The following is a 22,669-nucleotide window of genomic DNA, read 5'->3' as shown; positions in this document are numbered from 1 at the left end:
AACCTACACCTTTATTTCTGTAGCGCTTTATACATTACAGATTGTTTAAAAGCAGCTTCACAGGAATAATCAGGAAAATAACATCATAAATGATGCATACAATTTACAGCAGAATTTTATGCATCACAATAGTGTCGTTATTCAGTTAGTTCAGAGTCAGTTCAGTTCAATAACAGTGTAAAGTTCATTAGTATCTTTATTCAGCTCGAATCGGTTCAATGTTGATTCAGTTCAGTTCAATAAGAATCAGCTATAAAGAAAACAGTCATGTCATCATCGTTCAAGTTTTGTTCTCATCAGATTGATAATATTACGGAATATTAAGTGTCTTTTAAACCCCAATTAAGCAAGCCAAAGGAAACACATCAAACAAAAGCATACAGGGGCTGTCATGCTCCAAAATAGGACAAAAAAGTACCATAAAAGTAAAACATGTGACTTCTGTACTATATATCTTCTGAAGCCAAAGCTCTGAAGGCCAAAATTTTGGTCACAAAGAATTTTTCACAAATAGTTTTTTCTTTTTGGGTGAAGTATAATTTTCTTCATTGTGGGTCAGACTGAGCTTCTGACAGTGATGGTTACAGTAAGTACAGTGCCTGATGCTGAATGGAGGAAACCCGTTAAATACAGGAATTCTGGGGAAGATGCAATAAATATTACAGATTTGAACATAATTTTTACAGTCATTGATTTTGTACTTCAAAAAAAGCTGTTCAGTTCTTCAGCAAGTTCCGAGAATTCCTGTTGCAACTTAAACCAGTGAGTGATGCATGTTGGCTGCTATGAGAAACGCTCCTAAGTAAATCTAAATGCACAGACACATTCAAACACATGTGCACATATAATCATCCCAACAACATTGCAGGATAATACAAAGTAATTATGAAGGTACAACCCAAATTCCGGAGATGTTGGGACGTTTTTTAAATTTGAATAAAATGAAAACTAAAAGACTTTCAAATCACATGAGCCAATATTTTATTCACAATAGAACATAGATAACATAACAAATGTTTAAAAGGAGAAATTTTACACTTTTATCCACTAAATGAGCTCATTTCAAATTTGATGCCTGCAACAGGTCTCAAAATTGTTGGGACGGGGGCATGTTTACCATGGTGTAGCATCTCCTCTTCTTTTCAAAACAGTTTGAAGACGTCTGGGCATTGAGGTTGTGAGTTTCTGGAGTTTTGGTGTTGAAATTTGTTCCCATTGTTGCCTGATTGTTGCTCTCTCAGAAGTAAAGATGGGCAGAGCTGTGAAAGAGTGCGTAAAAAGTTTGTGGAATACTTTAAAAACAATGTTCCTCAACGTCAAATTGCAAAGGCTTTACAAATCTCATCATCTACAGTGCATAACATCATCAAAAGAATCTCTGCGTAAGGGACAATGCCGAAGACCTTTATTGGATGCCCGTGGTCTTCAGGCCCTCAAACAACACTGCATCATTCATCAGCATGATTGTGTCAATGACATTACCTAATGGGCCCTGGAATACATCCAGAAACCACTGTCGGTAAACACAATCCGCCGTACCATCTGCAGATGCCAACTAAAGCTCTATCATGCAAAAAGGAAGCCATATGTGAACATGGTCCAGAAGTGCCGTTGTGTCCTGTGGGCCAAGGCTCATTTAAAATGGACTGTTTCAAAGTGGAAAAGTGTTCTATGGTCAGACGAGTCCAAATTTGACATTCTTATTGGAAATCACGGACGCCGTGTCTTCCGGGCTAAAGATGAGGGAGACCTTCCAGCGTGTTATCAGCCGTTCAAGGCACTATGAATGCTGAAAGGTATATAAAGGTTTCCAGACGACGTCTATTTCAGGGAAGGCCTTGTGTATTTCAGCAGGACAATGCAAAACCACATACTGCAGCTATTACAACAGCATGGCTTCGTCATAGAAGAGTCCGGGTGCTGAATTGGCCTGCCTGGAGTCCAGATCTTTCACCTATAAAGAAAAATATGTCAAAGACAAACTCTTCAGCAGCTGGAAACCTATATCAGGCAACAATGGGAAAAAACTCCAGAAACTCAATGCCCAGACGTCTTTACATTGTTTTGAAAAGAAGAGGAGATGCTACACCATGGTAAACATGTCCCCGTCCTAACTATTTTGAGACCTGTAGCAGGCATCAAATTTGAAATGAGCTCATTTTGTGCATAAAATTGTTTAAACATTTGTTATCTATGTTCTTTTGTGAATAAAACATATTGGCTCATGTGATTTGAAAGTCTTTTAGTTTTCATTTTATTCAAATTTAAAAAAAAACGTCCCAACATTTCCGGAATTCGGGTTGTAATACAGTTAGACATGACATGCAGCAGGCTTGAGCTTCACTGTGACTTGCATGGATAGTGTGTATGTGTTTGCGTGTGTAAAAGCACATTTGATATGGCATATCTGAGATGTTTGACGACTGGTCTTCTGAGGTTGTGAGTAGATTTCTTTAGGTTTTAGGTCGTGTTGGGCTCTTTTACCTCCTCAATGCTGAAGTGTGTAATTTTATCAGTCTTAAAACACTTTCTCATATCTCAGATTAAAATGGAGAGACATTTGTATATTGAACACTGTCTCTGTAAAACATTGATCTATTTGTTTGAGCATCGTGTCCAGCCCGACAGCAACAATGACTCAGCCAAAGCTGTGAGTCTGGGGCGGAACCATCTGTCTATCTGTATGTTTGGGAAAATCTTTTTGCATTTACATCTGGTGACAAAATTACACACTTCACTCTAAAACTGCAACTTGCTATTCTTGCATTCACTGTTTTTCAAAACTGAAATATTTCTGTAATGTCTTTTGTAAAGATAACATGTCTGAAGTTTATGACATTTGACAGAAGTAATTTGACACTCACACAGAGATTTCATAATAACAAACGACTTTCAGTATTTCCCTCCGATGAATTCAGTGAGTTCTTAGTTGATTAGAATGATTCAAACTGACATGATTTGAATTTTTTTGATTCATTATAAGAACCATCACAGGAGCACTTGACTAGAAAGAGTGAGAGTACTTTGGTAGGTCATCTAACATGGCCGAGAATCAGTGGATGATGATTTGAGGATGCTGTAATTCTCACTGATGGTACCTGATGAAACAGCGATTCACCCTGAAAGCTGAATCACTGTCTGCTCCTTGAACAAGGTGGTTTTTTGCCTGTGATCCAGCAAGCAGGCAGACACCAAAGTGGAAAATTTAACAAATACTAACAACAGTGTAATGCAATAAATCTCTCTCTTTCTCTCTCTCTCTTTCTCATAGGATGGAGATTACTGAAGCATTCACGCTGCAGACAGACTCCATGTTGAGCTGCACAGGTTGAATTGCTAACATGTTTGTTATCTTGCACACTTACACGTGTATATGCAAAGAACAAATAAAAGATCATGTACATAAATCACACACGCATTCAAACACACATGCACACACAGTTACGGAAAGATGTCTATAGTATTAACACAAAAACAATTAACACATTAACACACACTGCTTCCTCTGGACCTTCTTAGCTCTACAAATAAAACAGTATCATTTTCATAGGAAAAACACACACATATGACAACAATTCAAAATAAAAGAGAAGACCAGCCACAGTAAATGACCATAATCAGGTTTAAATAATTACGCTTAAAAAATGATCTATTTAAAAAAGAAAATAAGAATAGTTTGCATTAAAGCAATGATGATAGTTACAGTATTATTATTATTATTATTATTATTATTGTAAAAAAAAAAACATCGTAAGATTTCTACTTTTTCATTATAAATGGGGCACAACGGGACTCAGGAAAATCTGGGCAAGTTTTAATATTTTCTCTTTTTATTTATCAATTTATTCATATTTGAAAAACATGGTTTGGGGTGTGGTCTTTTTGTTTTCATGTTTTTTAAAGAAATACATTAAAACAATTGTAAAACTTTGTAACTTATTGAAATATGAATTACAATGACAATATTTATGTCTTAACTTTTTTGATCAAATTTTTGTTTCTAATTTAAATAAAATAAAGGTATTAAAATGACGCTGTGTCACATTTTTATGTGTTATTTATATGGATTGAGATCTGTGTAACAGAGAGAAAGCATGTCATACTGCTACATATTGTTAGCTGCAGATACTAAGATACATTCTTATATTGAAAGGCAATGAACCAGATACTTAGTTTGTCTGTAGACCCTTCAAAATGGAAAAGACAAAAAGCTGCACCACTAGAGGGATTCACTGTTCGTCCTCTGACAGTCTGACACACGTTCGGAAACGCAGCACAATACGGCTGCAAATGCATTACATGTGATCCCTTCCATGTTCAGGACTAACACACATTTTGAGAATAAGTTTACTCTCTTGATCCAGCCCTATGCAAAGCATGATAGGAACTAAAAATCTTCTGCCCAGTATCAGCTAATGCAGCAAAAATGATTCAAGCAGTCCCAACACAAATGGATTAAGTACAAGTGGATACAACGCAATAAAATTAAGTAGTGACAAAATGTTTGCTGAAACCTGCTCTGATGTTCCTGGATTTTGGGGACACCCACTACACTGTATTTGTGTAGTCTATTTGTCTGTGCCAGTGCTTAAAAACTTTTTTACATAAAAAAAAAAAAAAACTGCACCTCCCGCTACAGCACACTCAAATCAGATCACCAAACTCAAGCCACTTCTGCAATGTAATTTAATGTTATGGTTTAATAGGTTGTTTGCACGTGACGTCATTGCTGCGCGCGAAATGCGGCTGGAGGGCAAGGAGTGATTTTTCTATATAGGAATCCTATCACAAACTCAAAATTCCTATGTTTTGCATCGTTTATGGTTGCTCAAATCTATCAAACCGAGAAACCACAATGAGCTTTTCTCATTTACGTAACTTCTATCGTTTTTTAACTTTAAAAGTTGTCACTTTTTTAGCATTTTGCATCTGCTGATACTGAAATGAATATGGATACCTGCTTGCCTTTTTTGTTTTTGACTTGGTTAAATATTCACATTCTTCATGCTATCGTTTACAGGGAAGAGAAGCTATTTTATCCCACTGCATGATCATTTGGTGTTTTCACTTCAGTTTTGTAGAATTCCGTTTACAATGTTGATCTGGTTACTGTGAAAACAGTGTCACGCGCTGCTGCTTCAGCCATCATATGGTAGAAAATGTCCACATAAAAAAAATGTGTTCAACAAGCGGACAGAAGTCGATCCATTTCTTTGTTGGAAGGGTGTAAATGTAACTGTAGTTTTAATGTTTTCTTTTTAAATATTCACTTTCCCATATGACCACGGAGGAGAATCGGAGGGGCATTCAGCGGACAGACACCGACACATACCCATAGAAGCTTGTGAACAGTTTTGAAGTGGCTGCGTTACACTAATTCACAAGCCGAGTGAGGGTCATACTCACAAATGTAATGTTAATTATTAAACCAAACAAAATACAACACTTTCAAAAACACTCAACTATGTGATTATGGTAACACTTTAGTATAGGGAACACATATAAAGTATTAACTATGACTTTTCCCTCAATAAACACCTAATTTACTGCTTATTAATAGTTAATAAGGTAGTTGTTAAGTTTAGGTATTGGGTAGGATTAAGAATGTAGAATATGGTCATGGAGAATAAGGCATTAATGTGTGCTCAATAAGTACTAATAAATAGCCAATGTTCTAGTAATATGCATGCTAATAAGCAACTAGTTAAAAGACCCTAAAATAAAGTGTTACCGTGATTATTTTATTGAGTGATAGGGAGTGGGTTCAGTGACATTATTAGATTTGCTATACGGCGTCTTCCCATCACCACCTCAACCTGCTTCCCTTAGTGTGTTTTTACACGTAGAAAACGTCACTAGCAAAAAGGCAGCGCAATATAAACAATCCAGACTAGAACTGAACACGGTGTGACGGCAGCTTCACATTCTCTATATCTACCTCCTCGATGGCAGTCAAGTCTTTTAATTCAGTAGAAAAATCACTCCTCTTCATAACATAAGGTTTACGTCAAAATATGTTGTGATATATTGTGATATGTTGTGATTTTCTGTTTATACCTTTCTACACCAGCACAGTACGTACTTTTCCCTATCTCTTCCATTCTAATTTTCACTGCTTGCCCTCCACATTAATTTTGCGTGCACCAGAACCACGTGATTGCAAACAACCTATTAGTTATCTCAAAGTTGTTGCATATTAAAACTTACATTAATAGCCTCTTCTTTTAGGATGTTCACACTTGGCAGGTTTGGTTTGAATAAAACAAATTCTGGTGCAATTGCTTTATTAGTGCGGGTCACTGGAATAAGTGTGAACGCTGCTATCCGAACCCTGGTGCACAGCAAACAATCGGACCGAGACTCACATTTTCAGGGGGTTTCTTTCCATTTCCAATCAAACTCTGAGAAATGAACGCAACACTGAAAAATACATCTAGATGAAGCAAAAACAGGAAGTGATGTCACAAGATGTCACTCTAAAAAAAGGGACAAAATGCTCAAGCATACCTGGTTTTTCTCATCATAGGAGGTATGTTGCCCATTACAGTTCAGTACAGGCGTCAGAACCGCACAGAAATCAAAAGAATGAAACACAAATGTTGTTGTTTATCAAAAGTCATTTTTGTCAAAAAAATAAAGTCAGGCAATTAATGGGAAAACAAACTTATTTGAAAAAATAAAGCCGAGCTCACACTATAGGAGTTTTTAAATCCTAACCGAATATGAAATCTGTTTGCAGCACACACATAAGGAGAATCTTCACAGATTTTATTCTCACAAATCTCAAACATGCACACACTACAAGATTTGAAATTTGTAGCGCAGCACACACAACAGGATATTATAAAGATTATCATACCCAGAAGAGCACCTCACGTGATTTCACTGACATAAACAGGTATGTTTACATTTGCTAGCAGCTTTCTACACTCACCTGGTATGTTTCTCCTCAGCTTTTCTCTTTGTCCGCACGGTTGTGTCATGTTTTTGAAGACGCATTATTCAAGGAGTCGTGTTGTTGCAACACTTCAACGCACCGTTCCACCATCTCCGCTGTCCAACAGACCCATACAGCAGCTGGTTTTGCGGTCGCAATTTCAAAAGCGCTCTCATTCACTTCTCTCATTGGCTGCTTTTAAAGAACTGACGTAATCTTCCTGATTTAAAATCCTAAATATCAAACATGTTTGATATGATCGGGGTGGCCCTGATTTGTGTGAGAGCAGATCAGGAGGTGCAAGATTCGATCTGTGAACGCCTCACATTACCAGATAATCTGCGCCGAACATCGGAGCCGATCGAGGTCCTCGACAAGATTTTTGCTCCGATTCTCGGGAGGGGAAAATCGGGCATAAATCGGCCTAAAACTCCTGTAGTGTGAGCCAGGCATAACTCAGATATTTTTTTGTAAATGTAAAAGTAATGTGTTACCTACTAGTTAATTAGTAACAGTTTACAATAAGGTTCATTAGTTAAACATTAGTTAATGTATTAACTAACATGAACTAACCATGAGCAATACATTTGTTACTGTATTTACTAATCTTCATTAACGTTAGTTAATAAAATACAGTTGTTCATTGTTTGTTCATGTTAGTTCACAGTGCATTAACTAATGTTAACAAGATTTTAATAATGTATTAGTAAATGTTGAAATTAACATTAAAAAAGATTAATAAATGCTGTGTAAGTGCAGTTCATTATTAGTTCATGTTAACTAATGTAGTTAACTAATGTTAACTAATGAACCTTATTGTAAAGTGTTACCTAAATTAAAAAAGTAATCTGATTACGTACAGTAACTCACATTACTTTTAATGTGTTTAATGTGTAAGAAATGTCAACATTTTTTTCTGTTTTGGAGCAAAGCAAACAATCTACAGGTGTGAAAACACCCTTAGATCCAGAATTTGTTTGTGAAATTAATCATTCAGATCTCTTTGCCAACCGTTTTCACAGATTCAGAACTCTTACATCGCTCCTACTGACCCAAATGCATTTTACTCTTCCAGTTGTAACAAAGGTCTAAAGCAGTGGTCTCAAACTCAGCTCCTGGAGGGCCACTGTCCCGCAGAGTTTGGCTCAACCAGCTCCAACTCACCTGCCTGGAAGTTTCTAGTAATCCTGAAGACCTTGATTAGCTAAATCAGTTGTGTTTAGAGCTAAACTCTACAGGGCAGTGGGTCCTCTAGGAGCTGAGTTTGAGACCACTGGTCTAGAGCATTGTATCAGAAAACTTTCATCCAGTTTATAAGACTTGTTTCAGTTGTGAATGACGTTTTTTTATGGAATCATTTGGGTGAAAGATTCAATGAGTCAAATCCCACAAAAGACGCTCATTTGTCACCACATACTGGTGTAACAATGTAACTAGGAGGAGTCATTTTTTTAATTTGGTGGATACATCGTTTTTTGTTTTTTTTTAACAGATTCAAAATATTTGAGTTACCGAGATCAGAGATTTTCATAAGAGGAGATACCAACCTCATTCGCTCTATACAGCCATCGGCAAAAGCATTGGCAGTGACATACATTTTGTGTTTTGCAAAATTTGCTGCTTCACTTGTTGTGGTGTTGAGTGCAGAGTGATCAGATGCATTTTAAATAATTCCAAAAATGAACTTTATCACAAAAAAAATAAATAAATAAATAATAATAAGAATTTCACTGTTTTTTTTCCACTGGCACAAAATGACCAGCTGACATCACTTCACTAATCATATCATCAGCTCATGGGAAAGTGGGAATGAGTACTAGTCAGTTAAAATCACTCTATCATTCTGATTGGATTATGAGAGCAGACTGATTGCTATAAAATGAGGGAAGAAGTGCTTCCAATCATTGTGTTCTTGTGTTAGCAATGGATACCTCCAAAGAAAGATGTGCATAATCCCTCTGCATCAGAATGGCCTCACATGCAAGGAAATTGCTGCAAAAATTATTGCACCTGAAAGAACCATTTACCAACTGCAGTGTCCAGGAAGCACCAGGACTGTCTCCTCTTGAGGAGTCCGCTATAGAATCATGTCACCACCAGTGCAGCAGGTGGGTGTGTGTGAGTGCATCGTCACACACAGTGAGTCCAAGACTTTTGGACAATGGATTGGTGTCTCAAAGGGCAGCATTTCCTTCTAACTGTTTGAGGCACAAATTTAAAATTGATTGTCTGGAGAAGAAAAGGTGAACACTACCATGAGTCCTGTGTCGTGCCAACAATAAATGACGCAAAACAAAGGCATTTCATAGTGCTTCCCGATGCAGAAAATCATGTGCAAACAACCTATACTAGTGAGGAGATAAGAAGACATTTTTTTTTGATTGGATGTCAGTGAAGGAGAGGCTTCAGTACACTGAATAACTTGTAGCCTATTTGTGAGGAAACAGCTTAGCACTTAATGAATTGACATCCTGTTTGCAGGCTTACGAGGACGAAAATCTCTGATCAGTGAAGCATCCTGAGACATCTATGTGTGGGGTTGCTTTTCATCCAAGGGAATGGGCTCTCCCACAATTCTGCCCCAAAACACTGCCATGAATAAAGAATGGTATCAAAACGTCCAGCAAGAGCAACTTTTCCCAACAACTCAGGAGCAATTTGGTAATGATCTGTGCATTTTCCAGCATGATGGAGCACCATGTCACAAGGTAAGTGTGATAATGAAATGGCTTGGAGATCATTACACTGAAATTTCAGATCCGTGGCCAGGTAACTCCCCGAATCCCATAGATAACCTGTGGTCAGTCCTCAATTGGCGAGTTGACAAGCAAAAGTCTATAACTTGTGATCAGCTCCGAGCACTAGGCAAGAATAGATCGCCATCAGCAAGGATTCGGCCGATGATGTCCAGAATGCCAGGGTCAACATTGAATATTTTTGCCAATAAAAGCCTTTAAGACTTATGAAATACTTAGCATTGTTTTCCAGTTATACCATAGAAACATGTGAAAAAATAATCTGAAGCAGCAAACTTTGTGAAACAAAATTTATGCCATGACTGTAGTTGGAAAAACCATAATGTGTGCCTTGTAAACCAGGATCAACCTGGATCACGCATGCCTCGTAAACCACAGTACAGCCTTGACGTTATTGAATCGCTTTGTATGACAGCCGTACACCATCCTAACTGTTACAAATTTTTTCTTTTATAATAAAACATGCAGCAATTTTTTTCCAGTGTAAACTGCAAACATAACTCACTCTGAATATTTAATAGCAAACATGTTGAAGATTTGCAAACAGGATGTCAATTCATTAAGTGCTAAGCTGTTTCCTCACAAATAGGCTACAAGTTATTCAGTGTTATTCAGTTATTCAGCGCACCAAAAATATTCTTGTCGCTTTATAATATTAATATTGAACCTACTGTACTCACATGAACTGATTTAAATATGTTTTTATTTAGCGCGACGCGTCAAATGATAACAGAACCCATTATAATCAGTGATATTGTCTACACTGGATGCGGCGCGGCGACAACAAATTCCCGACAGTAAACGGATTCCCCATTCTATTTCTGACGTAGTTTAAGTGCTTTGCAACGGTTGGTTTGTCGAGTTCAGAGTAGAAAGCTTTTAGCTGTTGCGGCGCAACGCAAAAAAAAGTCGCGTCTTGTGTAGACACGGTGAAAATATTAGACGGCACCACGAGACGAAGATCTATTTCAGAACCAGTCGCTATCAAACAATCTAGCTGTGGGCGCAGGCCAGATATTATTGCTGGCGGGCCAGTTTTGGCCCGCGGGCTGCCTATTGCCGACCACTGGTATAGATATTCCCATAGGTAAGGGGAATATCTCATACTTAAGGCAAAAACTTGAGGTGCTTTACGCAACCGGGCACTGGAGAAGTTGCTTACAGCCTCGATAACAGGCAAATATTCCAATTCAGTAGAACAAACGCTCCACTTTATACTAACGTGTTATTTTCTTTTATACCTCTCTTGTAATAGTTTCTAAACCAGTACATTAAAGACTTTCCTTCATCTCGTCCATTATGCTTTTCACTTCCTGCCCTCCATCTGAATTTCGCACTTCATCAGAATCACACTTGCAAACAAGCTATTGCAGCATTTGCGCTTTTTTTTTTTTTTTCCTCGGAGGCTCCCCCTAGGGGTGGGACTCTGTTGAGATAGCAAAAAATCCAGGTTTGTTCATTGGCCAACATTTGCAGGGCGGGCAAATAAGAAAACCTGGAGGCAGCTCTTCCTAATCTCAACTAGGTCAAAGGGTTCGTTCACCCAAAAATGAAATTTCTGTCATTTATTACTCACACTCATGTTGTTTCACACCCGTAAGACCTTCATTCATCTTCAGAACACAAAAAGTAAGATATTTTTGATAAAATCCAAGTTTTTTTTTATTTTTTATCCCCAATAAAAAAGCAACATAATTACCATCATTTGAGGTCCAGAAAAGTAGTAAAGACATCATTAAAAATCAGTGTGACTACCGTGGTCCAACCTTAATATTAAGAAGCGACGAGAATACTTTTTGTTGAAGCACCGAACTGTGTCATTTGCATACGAGTCTGAAAGGGTAGAGAAGAATTTGTTGAATAAAGTCAATATTTTGTATTGTTTTTGCACACAAAAAGTATTCTCATTGCTTCATAATATTAAGGTTGAACCGCTGCAGTCACATTGACTATTTTAACAATGTCTTTAGTACTTTTCTGGACCTCAAATGACGGTAATTTAGTTGCTTTCTATGGGGGATAATACCTGGATGACGCACTTATTTAACCAAAAAAATCAAGTGTGGAATGTTGGACACTCAACTGTCGCAGCGTTATTTACTTAGCCAAAAGAGAAGGGCTGTCAGACTCTGATGTTGGATGAAAACATAACCCTTTTATACCTCATACACTAGGTTGAGTACATAGTGCATAGGTATTTTGGGAAACAAAAACAATCATTTAATATTTATGTATGATATCATTTCATTAAATGTTTAACTCAGATCATGGTCAGAAAGTGTGGGGAACATTGATAATACATTTTAAGTACAGATATCTGGCAGAAGATGTTTTATGTCATACAGTTAACAGTGAGTCTCAGAACTTCTGGCAAGGTTCTCTCAAAGTTATGAACAAACGTTATTCCAGTAACATTAAAATTTTCGTTCAAAGTTATCTGGTCTTTAATAATGTTCTTAAAAAGTTAGTTGGCCTAAAAAACCTTATATGTGGAACTTTTTTCTGAAAGGTTTCAAATGTTGAACTAACATTGTCTAACATTTTTTAAATGTTACTAATTGTTTCAGAATGTTCAGAGAACATTCAAAATAACGTTCCAATAATTTTGCAGAATGATAAAATGAAAGTTATTTCCTTAACGTTCGCATAAAAAAAAAAAAAAAAAAAACGGTTTAGATTGTAGAACGTCCAGAGAACATTCAGAAGTAACGTTTTCATAGCTTAATGGGAACTTTAGCAAAACGTTCTTAGAATATATTTTTGTTTGCTGGGCAACTTTCAGAATCCGGAAGAGTCCCCCCCGTACCCCCACCCCACCTCTCTCTCTCTCTCTCTCTTTTGAGCGTCATGATGTTTAAGTCCCGCCCGTTCCGTTATTCCTCTCTCTTTCTCTCTTTATCGACGCCTGTCCCACTCCCGTGCGCTCATCACCGGAGCCAAGCGGAAGAAACTCTGATATCCCACAATCAGGAAATACCATTCAAACTTACCACAGCTGGCGCTTAGTGCAGCACTTTCTCCGTTAAACGCATTTTGACCAAGTAGAAAACTTTTTTCTTGCGAGAAGAGATGTGGGTGGTAAACAGTCTGGCCGAACCGTAACCCACTAACGGAGCCTTAAAAACCAGCGGACAGAAAAGCCTACTGGAGCGACAAACATCATCACGGTCCGCTATTTCTGTTGACCGACTGAAGTGAGTCTCTCGCCTGTTGTTATTACAATGTGTAGCCTAACATGTATTACTTTGTGTGTGCGCGCGCGCGCTTGTGTGTGTGTGTGTGTGTGTGTGTGTGTGTACTTGACCATATTTTGGAGATAAATTTGTTCCTGACAAAACATCCTTTTGACGACGTCCTCAGGGTGTGAGTTATAGTGGTAAATTATATGCTAGTATTTATACTAGCTGTATATAAAAACAATAGAAGTCTATGGAATGTCCCCATTTAGATAGCTAAGTATAAGAATGTGTGTGTGTGTGTGTGTGTGTGTGTGTAAAAAAAAAACAAGATATATACTTGGGAACAAGACGTCTGATTAAATGACCCCTACAAAGCTTGCTTCTTTAAGTGAATCTTAAAGAGACTGTGAAGGGACATTGGGGCTAAATGCCTCCTTTAACGCAAATGAGATTTTTGGCTCCCATGTATGATTATCAAAACTCTGTTTTGTATATATTGATTATTGATGGAGTGACATAATTTGTGTAAAAATAAAGAGTGAAAAAAGTTCATTTTGCTTAAAAATGTGTAAATATAATGGAATCAAAATGGTACATCAATTTTTGGTCCTACTTTATATTAAGTGTCTTTAACTTCTATGTATTAACATTAAACATTTGATACAATGTACTTATTGTGTATACAGTACATATCCATTTTTACATTGGACATTTAAAAATACCTGCACGTAATTACAGCTGTAGTTAATGTCTGTAATTACATCTACAAGTACAGTTAACCCTTCCCTTAACGCTTAACTCACCCTAAAACCTACCCATACCACCAAACCTGTCCTAACCTATCCCACCTCAATAACAGCAAAAGTGTTTTGCAATAACAACATCAATACAACAAGTACATTGTATCTAACAATATTTTTAATCTATGTACATAGTAGTTAAAGACACATAATATAAAGTGTGACCACATTTTCTCTTTATTTAATCACTTTTGGCATTGCATCATACCTAGAATTTTCTAAGAACTCACATATTATTCTGTTTTTAGTATATGAACGGTTTACACCTTGAAGCAACAACATTTTTCCAGGCATATTTCCTAAATGAATCTCCACTGTGATTTTATCAGTCAGTATGAGTCCATCACATCCTCCACAGCTAATCAATCTTCCCTTACTTATGGAAACCATCGCATGATTTTGATGATTTTGGTTCTCATTTGATTTTGGTGCTCATTTTATTCAGCGTGCGCCTTTAGATCGGGGTGTCTTCACCCCCAACGTAAATAAGGCGTTTAAAATCATAACCAGTCTTCTGTCTGTGTATGGTGTTTTTTTTTTTTTTGCTATTTAGTGGGAAAATAAAAAAGGGCAAATTACTACAGGAGGCCTTTATTTGTACCTTAGATGGAAAAAGTTGTGATGGAAGTTGGAAGTTAAGATCGTCTTTTCTGCCCTATTGTGACGTACATCTGAGTGAAACGGCTTTTGAAGCAAGAAAAAATGTAGGGCGGGGCTTGATTCTGTCCACTGGGAATTGATTGGATGGTTGTGGTTTGCTATAGGTTGATCTCATGTGAGTGACAGGTTGCCCTGCCCGCGCGCCAGTAAACACGTCATCAGAGAAGAGAAGATGTCATTGGAAGAGGGAGGGGAAGTTATTTTGATTAGAAATAACGAGGGAACATGAATTTAATAATTTGATAATAAATACCTCAGTAAAAAATTAGAATTGTCGATTTTGATTTCATGGTGACTTTAAAGGGTTAGTTCACCCAAAAATGAAAATAATGTCATTTATTACTCTCCCTCATGCCGTTCCACACCCGTAAGACCTTCGTTCATCTTCGAAACGCAAATTGAGATATTTTTGTTGAAATCCGATGGCTCAGTGAGGCCTGCATAGGGAGCAATGACATTTCCTCTCTCAAGATCCATAAAGGTACTAAAAACATATTTAAATCAGTTCATGTGAGTACAGTGGTTCAATATTAATATTATAAAGCGTCGAGAATATTTTTGGTGCGCCAAAAAAACAAGATAACGAATTATTTAGTGATGGTCGATTTCAAAACACTGCTTCATGAAGCTTCGGAGCATAATGAATCAGCGTGTCGAATCAGCGGTTCGGAGCGCCAAAGTCACGTGATTTCAGCAGTTTGGCGGTTTGACACGCGATCCGAATCATGATTCGATACGCTGATTCATTATGCTCCGAAGCTTCCTGAAGCTCTTGAGAGAGGAAATGTCATTGCTGCCTATGCAGGCCTCACTGAGCCATCGGATTTCAACAAAAATATCTCAATTTGCGTTCCGAAGATTAACGAAGGTCTTACGGGTGTAGAACGGCATGAGGGTGAGTGATTAATGACAGAATTTTCATTTTTGGGTGAACTAACCCTTTAATGGGAATTCAATGGTAATCCCCATTTAGACAGCCAGATAGACATGTGCATTCATGTGTGTGCATTCATGTCCACTGAGCTGGATCGTATGATGGACCACAGTTCAAGAGTCCACGTGTTTTCCTTTCGTCAGCTCTTTCTGTCCATCTGCTATGAAACATTTACCCAGCATTTTCACTTCATGAGGCTGCAGGACACGTTTGCGTGGAGAGTTCATCCTAAATTGGAGCTTTCTCAAAATAAAAGATGACACACTAACATGAGACATTAGGACAGATGAGTGTGTGCCCACTTGAACCATGTGTGGAAGATGTGACTAATAAACCATCGGCTAAAGACTAGAATGACACGTCACATCTTTAAACATCTGCTTTTACCTTTGACCTGATTACCTAATTAGAAGTGACAGAGCGAGAAGAGACTGGGGCTAGTTGTCACACTTTACCCCACCAAATGATTCTCAGGCTAGGTTAATTTTTAAAACGATCTTGCCTTTAAACAGACTATTACAGGTTTTCATCTAAATATACTGTATAGCGTAAAAAATAATGAAATACAAAATTCATGGAACAGCAAAAGTCTTCATTAAAGGGATAGATGCCCAAAAATGGCATTATCATCATTTACTCGCCCTCAAGTTGTTCCAAACCTGTATGAATTTCTTTCTTCTGCTGAACACAAAAGAAGATATTTTGAAGTATGTCGGTAACCAAACAGTTGATGGACTCCATTGACTTGCGTAGTAATTAGTATAGTCCCCCCATACTATTGAAGTCAATGTTTGGACACACATATATTCTTCAAAATATCTTATTTTGTGTTCAGCAGAAGAAAGAAATTCATACAGTGAACTCCAGAACAACTTGAGGGTGATTAAATGATGACAGAATTTTAATTTTTGGGGCAACTATCCCTTTAAGTCTCATCATTCACAAGTTCTAGATATGACAAAAAATTGACATACAACTTGACTTTGCATTATTGAAATCAAAAGTTGTGTCTGTTAATATTATTTAATGGACCCGAGCTGACATGAACTAACGATGAACAGTGTTTTTATTAATTAACATTAACAAAGATACAATAAATACTGTAATAAATGTATTTTAATAAATGTATGTTAGTTAATTGGACCTTACACCAACTCTTGTCTAGGTTATTACTAATAAACTAAATTACTAATAAATCTCAGTGCAAGAGCTGTTAAACTTCAGCTCTGAATTAAAACGCCTGCCATTTTTCGCTCAAATGTTTTCCATTTAAAAGCATAAAACCTTTAAGAATTCACAGTCACACTGAAATGAGTCGGATTTTAATACCCAAATGAACTCAACAGCAATGCAAAATCACTCCCCTAATGTTCCATCTTCATGTTAGAACATCTGCTGGTAGATGTTCAGATGTGTTTAACACACTTTTTCCTACACCCAGTGATCCGTAAAGCATGTCTTTCATCAGTTCTCAGGGAGTTAATGCTGTTTTAAACTTTCCATTCATCATCTCATGCTTTCATGATTTGCTGTTTGAAGTTCATGGTGCTCCGATCGGGATTTTTTGGGGGGCTGATCACAGACTACTGGAAGCAGTATCAGTCGTGACTATTTGAAACCTTCTGTTTATCATCTAGTATTGTTTATTTAGCTATTCTTAACAACATTGCATATTAAGTATAAAAACTAAGAGAAAAGAAAGTATATGCTGGTGACCAACAATACTGAATTTTTTAGCCCGATACTCGCTAAGCTGATTTGGACGTTAAGTTTGGGCTTTTTGTTAAGTTTGGGAAATGTCCACTAGACGGAGTGTGGCACAATAATCGTTTTACTGCATTTATCCTATTTTCATAGTTGTTAGAAGCTAAAATCAAAAATACACATGCATAGCCCTAGTTTCTTGCTGTCATTGCTGTATAGGGTTGCTGTCATTTCAGTGTCTCTGTTGCTGACAGCTGAAGTGGTAAACGGTCCCGTTCTCTTTCTACCTTATTACTTTGAAAACAGCTCATATTCCTTTATGTGCCAAATGTCTGATGAGGTTGGTGGTGTTGAAATGTTTTTGTTGCTTTCAGCCTCATGGGATTTCTTTGGCACACACTGCAAATTGATTGTCTTTTTCAGACACCTGGCAGAACTGTCAGATTGGTGAATGTAGTCATTTTAGCTGCACATAGAAAAGTTTTGCGGCCTTTAAAGAGACCACAGATGAAACCATTTAAAATGATCATTGGGCGATAACAACTGGCAGCTGACTGATCGGAGCACCCTTATTTGTTATCTGTGTGGTGTTATCAACATGATCACTTCAACCACCTCCTGGTATGAAAGACTGACAATGTCTGATTCAATTACAGGAGTATTCAGAGTTTCATAAGACTACATTCAGACTGCAGGCAAAAGTGGCTCATATGTTTGCTCATATGTGACTCAGATCTGTTTATTTCATGACCATGTGAACAGCACAAACCACATGGAATCAGATTTTTTTATTCTGATTTGGGCCACTTCCATATGTGTTACAAAATCCGATACAGGTTTAATGTTTTGCAATGTGCCCTCAATCTGAACAGTCATATCAGAATTTATGTGACTTTTACGGCACTCTTGATCGGCATTTGTCACGATTCTGTGCTGACGTGAGCCACTCCAAAGATTTTACATACAGTAGTTCTGGATGCTCCGATTGATGGGGCCCGATCATTATCAACCAATAATAGCTTTATAAAGTTTGATCGGTGGTCTCTATAAAGGCAGATCAGAAAAGCCAATCAGATTAGGGTTGGACCGGTAGACGATGCCATCGTCCATCGCCAATGGCTGACAGACATGTTGAACCGGCATCGTGATTCCAGATCACAATACAAATTACATTCAAAACAGTTCAATGAACACAATTTAAACAGTAAAGATTTTATTGTGAAAAAATCTAGTATAGGCTACTAGATGTTGTACACAAACTAAACCACTGATATTCAAATGACGGACCGCGGACCCCAGCATGTTTCCATCTGGACCGCGAGACAGAACGGTCCTGTGGAATTGGGCTACCTTAACAGTGTTTGCCGAGGGTTGTTTTTTTATATCCGCTGATTGAAGTGACCCCAATAACAAGATATTTAGCTATATGCTAATTTTACCAGAGGAACCCCGCCAAAAATGCGGATTTTAGCCCACGTGACGCGATTTTTACTGCGGGACCCCCCCCCTGAAACGCGATTGGACTAGTTTTGGGCTAGTTTTGAGTAGCAATTTGTGAAATCTGTTGTGAAAACCTGGCAACCCTGGGTAGCACCATTTTACTGTTTCTAGTTTAAGTGAGCAGTGGGTCAAAACAGCGGTGCAGATCACAACCAGAAGCACTCAGGATTGTTTGTGGTAATGATCTTACAGCGCTGTATCCTCTAGTAGTTTTATCTAAAGCCAAACGCACTTCATTCAAGCAGTTTCAGCTCCGTGTGCGTTCTCTTTCTCCAGACATGCGCCACATTACCAGTGAGTGTCCACTGGCGCAAAGCAGAGTGAGTGTTTTTAATTCATTCCAATGGAAGTTGAGCTTCCCAAGGAAGCCCAAGGTAAAATCAGAGAGTTAAAATCCAATCAGAGAGGTAAAATCAAGCATTTATGGTTAAAAAGTATATACATTTTTATTTTTTTTAGAAAATGAGCAATCGTTTCGCTAGATAAGACCCTTATTCCTCGTCTGAGATCATGTAGAGCTCTGAAACAGCAATTTGGACCTTCAACCTGTTGAAAAATAGCCTTTTGCGCTAATTCTGGCACATTTACAGTGATGTTTATTAATGTGCATTGGAGAAAACGTCCTGGAATATTTTCCTCAAAAACCTTAATTTCTTTTCGATTGAAGAAAGAAAGACATAAACATCTTGGGTGACATGGGGATGAGTAAATTATTAGGAAATTTTAATTCTGAAGTGAGCCAATCCTTTAATCTTCTATTGGTAACACATCTTCACCTAATACAGATTTGCAGATCAGAGTTCACTAAACTTGATATCAACAGAGTTGAACTTGTATTATAATTACTTTAACTGAGCTCTAATGCATTTGTATAGTGGTGAAATTTGGTTTGTTTCTTCAGATCAGGAACAAGAACTCTGACACATGATCCTTGTAGACTAGAATTAGAAACCGATGATTTAATTGATTGACAGTGGGCATGCTATGATACAGACACACTGATGTTGGTTCAGCTGCCTGAACAGACATATCATCAGCAAAAATCATTCCGTAATACAGCCTCACCAGGCAATGTAATTACTACACACAGCAAATCCGTTTACACAAGGCCAGTAATAGACATTTGACTCCCAAATATTTGTTGCTCTCTTTACAAACACTGACCAGGCTTCACATGCTGCTGTTGATTAGTTTGCTCATTTTCAGTTCTTGGCTTGTCATTGACCGACATGAATGACAAACAAACCACCTCAGCATTACTAAGCAAAACCTCAGTGGTGACCAACAGGTGGAGATTTGACAGCTCCTCCACCTGGACTCGTCCGTCACTGGAGTTTGTTGTAAATTATGTAAATTCTCTTTGCAATAGTGATTGTTTTTGTATAAACAATATTTTTTTGTATTTCTAAAGCAAATGATGTGGTGCTTGTCTGTGCCAAACCAGGGCCTCAGTGGTTAGGTGTTGTGAGTGATTTCTAGGGCATTGCTATGTGATTGCTAAGATGTTCTAAGTGGTTGTTGATATGCTGCTATGCGGTTGCTAGGTGGTTTCTGAAATGGTCCACCCTCAAGTCTCGTAGTCTCTGTATATGACTCAGCTCCCTCTTTCAGTGGAAGTCTGGGGGATTTTTTTTTTTTTATTCTCTACCACACAAAATCATGAGTATAATCGCTTAGAAAAGCATGTTCACAAGAGTCGTAAGATTTAATGAGTCTTAAAATTGAAGGTTATTCTGTTGATCTATTACAGATCAATACTTCTTACTGTTTTGATTGATTTCATGCCCTGTGATTGTTTCCTAGCGAGAGGAACACAGTTTTGATTCTTCATCTATCTGATCAACTGATAATCTAATCAGTGCCGTCTTAAATTTGTCCAGTCAGCTGGTCTAAATTCAGAGGACGGCCAGTGTCAGAGCATTTGACCTTGTTGAATAAATAATTTATAATTCATTTTACCTTGTCTGACACATATCTGAGATTGTCTGATGTTTTCCAAAAGACACAAACATACAAATGCCATGTGCTCAAGGTTTGTCTGGTTAGCATGGTCTAGTTAGCCCCTGCTAGTAGATGGTAACCTTACCATGTGGTTCATAATCTCTCTCCATTTAAAACTGCAAAATTTAAATCACAAATACTTAAAGTCCCCCTGTAGTCAACATTTTTATCCCTTAAAACTCATCTTTGATCACCAAAATGACATATGTAAACGTTTTTTCCTTGAAAAAAAAAAATCTTCATGCCTTAAAATAGCTTGAATGCAACTCTACACTCTTACCTCATTTAGTATATGCGGTTCTATGAATATGCAAATTAGCCCCACCTCCACTCACTCACACCAGTTCAGAGATCCACTCATTGACGATCACACATTGACGTGATTGGTTACAAGGTAGTTTGTGACGTCAGAAACACCAGCGATTTCAAACTCTGTTTTTGGTTTACTGCAGTTTTAAGGAGAAAATATTCAGCAATGGTGTTGTCTTATGAATTTGCACATGGTTTGTCTTAAAGCATATTAAAAACACCACATAGACAAGTAAACAACATTAAAACCTTGATTTTCACCACAGGGGGTCTTTAATTATATTGTAGTAGCAGTGCCATGTAGAGTAAGTGCTCTGAGATAAATGGAAATGTCAACAGATAGCTCTGTTAAGGTATTAAAAACCTCTGAGAATCAACACGCGCGCACACACAGACACTTGTATATCATTCACACACTCACTCCGCCGATGTCTGCATGTGTTTCCAGCACTCAACAAAACCATGTTCCTCACAAAACGCTTTACATACTTCCTCACGTTCCTACTAGACACACACACACACACACACACACACACACAATGCACTGATAGGTTCAGCAGAGAATGGTCAGAGTGGAGTCACATGACCTGAGCAGCCAATGAGAGTTTAAAAGCAGAGCTGTCATGAGCGGGACGGGCGTCTGACCCTCACAGGCGTGTCTGACTGTGGTGAAAAGAATGCTTGCATTAACACAAGTTCTGAATCAACACAGCAAGAGCAAGTACACTTTAGCATACTTTTAAAAGGAGTACTTATAACAGAAATATACTTTAAAAGAATATGCTTAAGTGTGAACTGAATGTAATGTTTTTGGATGCTTGTTAATTGCAATTAATGAAAATGTTTTATAGCTTAAATAGTTTAAATTTATATTAAATGCAATTAGCTGAACATTAGAGTGCTTTTTTCACCCACTTAAGTAGGATTTAAGTACATTTTTATATGTAATTTCGTAATTACTTCTATTGTCTTTGAAATATGGTTAAAGTGCGACACTTTACTCGTTACATCAAAAAGTAATCTAATTAAGTAATGCACATTACTTGTAATGCATTACCCCCAACACTGCTCATTTCAGTTGAGATTGAAAACACCTAATTTTTTTCACAGTCTGAAAACATCAATAGATCAATGTAGATTTCAGTCTGATGTTTTCTCAGAGAGGAGAGCTATGGTAGAAATGTGTCTATTTTGAACATAATTAGAATTATCAGCTAATAAGGGTAAATCAACATACTCTAGTACACTGGAGGGAGCGTGAGTGTTTTCTACATACACTATATTGCCAAAAGTTTTGGGATGCCTGCCTTTGTCCGTAGGGTTTAATATGGAGTTGGCCCACCCTTTGCAGCTATAACAGCTTCAACTCTTCTGGGAAGGTTTTCCACAAGGTTTAGGAGTGTGTTTATGGGAATTTTTGACCATTCTTCTAGAAGCGCATTTGTGAGATCAGGCAGTGATGTTGGTGAGAAGGCCTGGCTCACAGTCTCCGCTCTAATTCATCCCAAAGGTGTTGTGTCGGGTTGAGGTCAAGTCAAGTTCCTCCACACCAAACTCGCTCATCCATGTCTTTATGGACCTTGCTTTGTGCACTTTTGCGCAGTCATGTTGGAACAGGAAGGGACCATCCCCAAACTGTTCCCACAAAGTTGGGAGCATGAAATTGTCCAAAATGTCTTGGTATGATGAAGCATTAAGTGTTCCTTTCTCTGGAACTAAGGGGCCAAGCCCAACCCCTGAAAAACAACCCCACACCATAACCCCCCTCCACCAACTTTACACTTGAAACAATGCAGTCAGGCAAGTACCGTTCTCCTGGCAACCGCCAAACCCAGACTCGTCCATCGTATTGCCAGACAGAGAAGCGTGATTCATCACTCCAGAGAACA

General features: G+C 37.8%; 2 protein-coding genes across 5 annotated transcripts in view; both read left to right on the top strand.

Moving 5' to 3' along the window:
- The window catches only part of celf3b (cugbp, Elav-like family member 3b), a 47,930-nt gene extending 43,898 nt beyond the window's left edge, over nt 1-4,032 (top strand). For all 4 annotated transcript variants that reach the window (XM_051865824.1, XM_051865823.1, XM_051865822.1 and 1 more), the window contains exon 14: nt 3,272-4,032. The gene's annotated coding sequence lies outside the window, so the exon portion shown is untranslated. The remainder of the gene's footprint in view (nt 1-3,271) is intronic.
- Nucleotides 4,033-12,570: 8,538 nt separating this feature from the next.
- Nucleotides 12,571-22,669, top strand: part of cers2b (ceramide synthase 2b) — a 35,294-nt gene continuing 25,195 nt past the window's right edge. The window contains exon 1 of the mRNA XM_051865496.1: nt 12,571-12,887. The gene's annotated coding sequence lies outside the window, so the exon portion shown is untranslated. The remainder of the gene's footprint in view (nt 12,888-22,669) is intronic.

The sequence above is a fragment of the Ctenopharyngodon idella genome, chromosome 16, assembly GCF_019924925.1.
Source record: "Ctenopharyngodon idella isolate HZGC_01 chromosome 16, HZGC01, whole genome shotgun sequence".
Classification (NCBI taxonomy): Eukaryota; Metazoa; Chordata; class Actinopteri; order Cypriniformes; family Xenocyprididae; genus Ctenopharyngodon; species Ctenopharyngodon idella.
This window is presented reverse-complemented; position numbering and strand designations above follow the sequence as displayed.